Here is a 4,152-nt window from a genome sequence, read left to right on the forward strand (position 1 = left end):
CCTAGCTAGTTGTTCATCAAGAAATTCACCTAATGGCACAGTATTATCAAGCATAGAAGTAGTTTCATCATAAGCATCATGCATAGCAGAAGTGGCATCATCAATAACATGCGACATGTCAAAATCAATAGCAGGAGTAGGTGTCACAAGTTTACTCAAAACAGAAGGTGAATCAAGTGCAGAGCTAGATGGCAGTTCCTTACCTCCCCTCATAGTTGAGGGATAAATCTTGGTTCTTTCATCTTTCAAGTTCCTCATAGTGATCAGCAGATATAAATCCCAAGTGACTCAAAGAATAGAGCTATGCTCCCCGGCAACGGCGCCAGAAAATAGTCTTGATAACCCACAAGTATAGGGGATCACAACAGTTTTTGAGGGTAGAGTATTCAACCCAAATTTATTGATTCGACACAAGGGGAGCCAAAGAATATTCTTAAGGATTAGTAGTTGAGTTGTGAATTCAACCACACCTGAAAGACTTAATATCTGCAGCAAAGTATTTAGTAGCAAAGTAGTATGGAAGTAACGGTAACGGTGGCAAAAGTAACAGTAGCAGTTTTGTAGTAATCGTAACAGTGGCAACGGAAAAGTAACTAAGCAAAGATCAATATGTGAAAATCTCGTAGGCAATGGATCGATGATGGATAATTATGTCGGATGTGATTCCTCATGCAACAGTTATAACATAGGGTGACACAGAACTAGCTCCAGTTCATCATTGTAATGTAGGCATGTATTCCGAATATAGTCATACGTGCTTATGGAAAAGAACTTGCATGACATCTTTTGTCCTACCCTCCCGTGGCAGTGGGGTCCTATTGGAAACTAAGGGATATTAAGGCCTCCTTTTAATAGAGTACCAGACCAAAGCATTAACACTTAGTGAATACATGAACTCATCAAACTACGGTCATCACCGGGAGTGGTCCCGATTATTGTCACTTCGGGGTTGCCGGATCATAACACATAGTAGGTGACTGTTGACTTGCAAGATAGGATCAAGAACTCACATATATTCATGAAAATATAATAGGTTCAGATCTGAATTCATGGCACTCGGGCCCTAGTGACAAGCATTAAGCATAGCAAAGTCATAGCAACATCAATCTCAGAACATAATGGATACTAGGGATCAAACCCTAACAAAACTAACTCGATTACATGATAAATCTCATCCAACCCATCACCGTCCAGCAAGCCTACAATGGAATTACTCACGCACGGCAGTGAGCATCATGATTTGGTGATGGAGGATGGTTGATGATGACGACGGCGACGGATTCCCCTCTCCGGAGCCCCGAACAGACTCCAGATCAGCCCTCCCGAGAGAGATTAGGGATTGGCGGTGGCTCCGTATCGTAAAAAGCGATGAATCTTTCTCTTTGATTTTTCTCCCCGAACGTGAATATATGGAGTCGGAGTTGAGGTGGATGGAGTCTCAGGGGGCCCACGAGGCAGGAGGGCACGCCCCGGGGGGGTGGGCGCGCCCTACACCCTCGTGGACAGGGTGTGGGCCCCCTGATGTTGATTCTTTCGCCAATATTTTTTATTATTTCCAAAACGTGTCTCCGTGGATTTTCAGGTCATTCCGAGAACTTTTATTTCTGCACCAGAATTGGAGGCGCTTGGTCGAGACCACCAGTTGCCCCTCTCCTCAACCAGAGAACCATTCCCGTGACGACGACCTAGGATTCCATGACGATCTGGAGACGTCAATTGATTTTGAAGACGGGGTCTTTTACCAGGAGAGCCTTGATGGCTCCAAGGTGGCCCTTATAGCCGATCACCCTGGGACCCTTCCTTCTTCTACTGTAAGTAGCAAGAAGGCCTCTTCCCGAAAAGGGCGTTTGCCTCACGCCATTCCGAGTACGCTGACTTCTACTCCCAAGGGTCGTCGTACGACGCATCGAACACCAACGAGAACGGTGCTGACTATGTCGGCACCAACCGATGGCGGAGCTTCCAAGCGGAAGGTAGCCACGGGAGCTACATCGACCGCACGCCCGATCAAGAGGTAATACATTTGAGTTTATAGTTGAGTCATCAATGTAGCCGCTGCGAGTACTCATAACATTATTGAGACGTGCAGAAGAAATGTACTGCCACCACCGTCCGAAGGCGTCAAGGAGGCGCCAGGGGGTAATCCCAAACTGAGATCCTCGGCGCGAGTCGGGGTCAATGTGGAGGCTTCTGCCATAGACCAGCCTCTAGAGGATCCTGGGGATATCTCGGTTACCAATTCCGAAGTCAAAAGTGTGATGAATCACCGACAGCGGAAGGAATCCTTGCGTCATATCGCATTTTCCGACCAAGAATTTAGTGTGTTTAATTTGATAGATGCATACCTCAGAGCAGCCCAAAACCGGTCTTGAGGGAATTGCCAACCTCCTGTCCACCAACATGCAGGTACGAGATTGGTTTTTAGAACCGAACATAAATCCTAACCCAGTAGCCCCCGAGCCTTAATTCGGGCGGGACGGCTGAGTTAAGGATCTGAGAGAATATGTATTTGTGATATTGTGTAGGCCTCGAGGGAACAGAACAAAAAATTGTCCAAGGCAGTTGTTGAGCTTGTGCCGTCCACCAGCGTGTGTGTGGGGTTAGGGATAGAATACATGCGAGAAAATATTCTCTTTAACTTCATTGATTTTTTAGACAACGTCTTAGAGATTACACAAAATCATTCTATCTTGATGTAGTACACAATCTGAGATGAAGGATTTACTGCTCTACAGCATATTGTACACCTAAATTTAATATAGCCATTAAGAAGAAAGGAACAATCAAGAAACTAATGTTGGTGTGCTAAAATAATTATGAGGATCTCTATAAGTGAAGTGATTATCAGCCTTTTCTTTTCAGTATTTCGTACTGAATCATAGATGGATATAACCTTTCAATCTCCACAACCTGGCATGAAGTTCATTAACAATTTAGATCACGGCAAATTCTAGCCAAAGCCACATACGAAAAGTATAGTATGAACAAAATCGTTAGGGTATGCTTAACTATGTCCTTCATGAACAAACTGAGGAAGTCGAGTAACAGAAAACGACACTTAAAAATGTAATACATACAGAGCAATCAAACCAGGAGAAGAGTGCAAGTAAGTAAACTGTAGTAGCATCATGCAAACTTAAAAACATGGATAATGATAGGGGGAATGAATGGACCCAATTTATTAAAGGCATGACATGTAAATCCATGCAGAAAAATGCTCAACCCCGAAAGTAAGTGCCACTATAGAAATCCTTATGCTAGTCATACCAAGTTAAATGGACGTTGTGGGAATTCCTAAAGATTGGGTCTGATTCCATGGCACCGTCACCATCTATCTCCTTGACGTGGGCACCAATGCCTCAGGGTGCAGCCCATGGACGTGTAAATCTATCCTTTTAGAGTAGATGCAATAGATATGTTCAATTTCCATTTGTTGCCAAAAACAGATGTGCTCTTCTACAAAACTGTGATTCTGCATTACATACATAATCCTTTAGTGAACAGAAGATGGCTCCAAAGATAGTCAAAGATCTTTTCTTAATCTACTGGCAGAAAACATGATTTTGGTCTAAAAGGAAGCACATGTGCACATGCAACAATCTTAAAAGTAGGGGTCGAACTGGCAGTTGATTGCATCTATAAGCAACACAGTGACCCCAACAATGGCCGGACAAAGCACGACACCCGGACAACAGCAACATTGCGTGCAGTTTGACACTACAAAATTTACACGTGAAGACCAAAGTAGATGCAGATTGACACACACGAATAACTCACCTACGATGAAGATGAGCATTCTCTCGATGAGGTCGAGCGCGGCGGACCGCACCTTCGGAAACTGTCATGGTTTTTTCACGGCAGATGTCGTGGTTTTGTCACGGTAGATGTCCTAGCAAAAGGACTTAGGTGTGGAGCCATCGCAACTAGGTTAGCTTAAAGGGGTTGAACGGGACAAAGGCTCAAGGAGTTTACCCAGGTTCGGCCCCTCTCAATGAGGTAAAAGCCTACTCCTGCTTCTAATTATATTGCTCGGGTTTCAATTACCAGGGAGCGAATACGCTTGACCTAGTTCTCGATCGATTGTTTCTTGAGTTAACCCGCCGCCGGGTCACCCCTTTATATACAGGTTGATGCCCGACGGCTTACAGAGTC

Source organism: Aegilops tauschii, chromosome 6 (assembly GCF_002575655.3).
Source record: "Aegilops tauschii subsp. strangulata cultivar AL8/78 chromosome 6, Aet v6.0, whole genome shotgun sequence".
NCBI lineage: Eukaryota > Viridiplantae > Streptophyta > Magnoliopsida > Poales > Poaceae > Aegilops > Aegilops tauschii.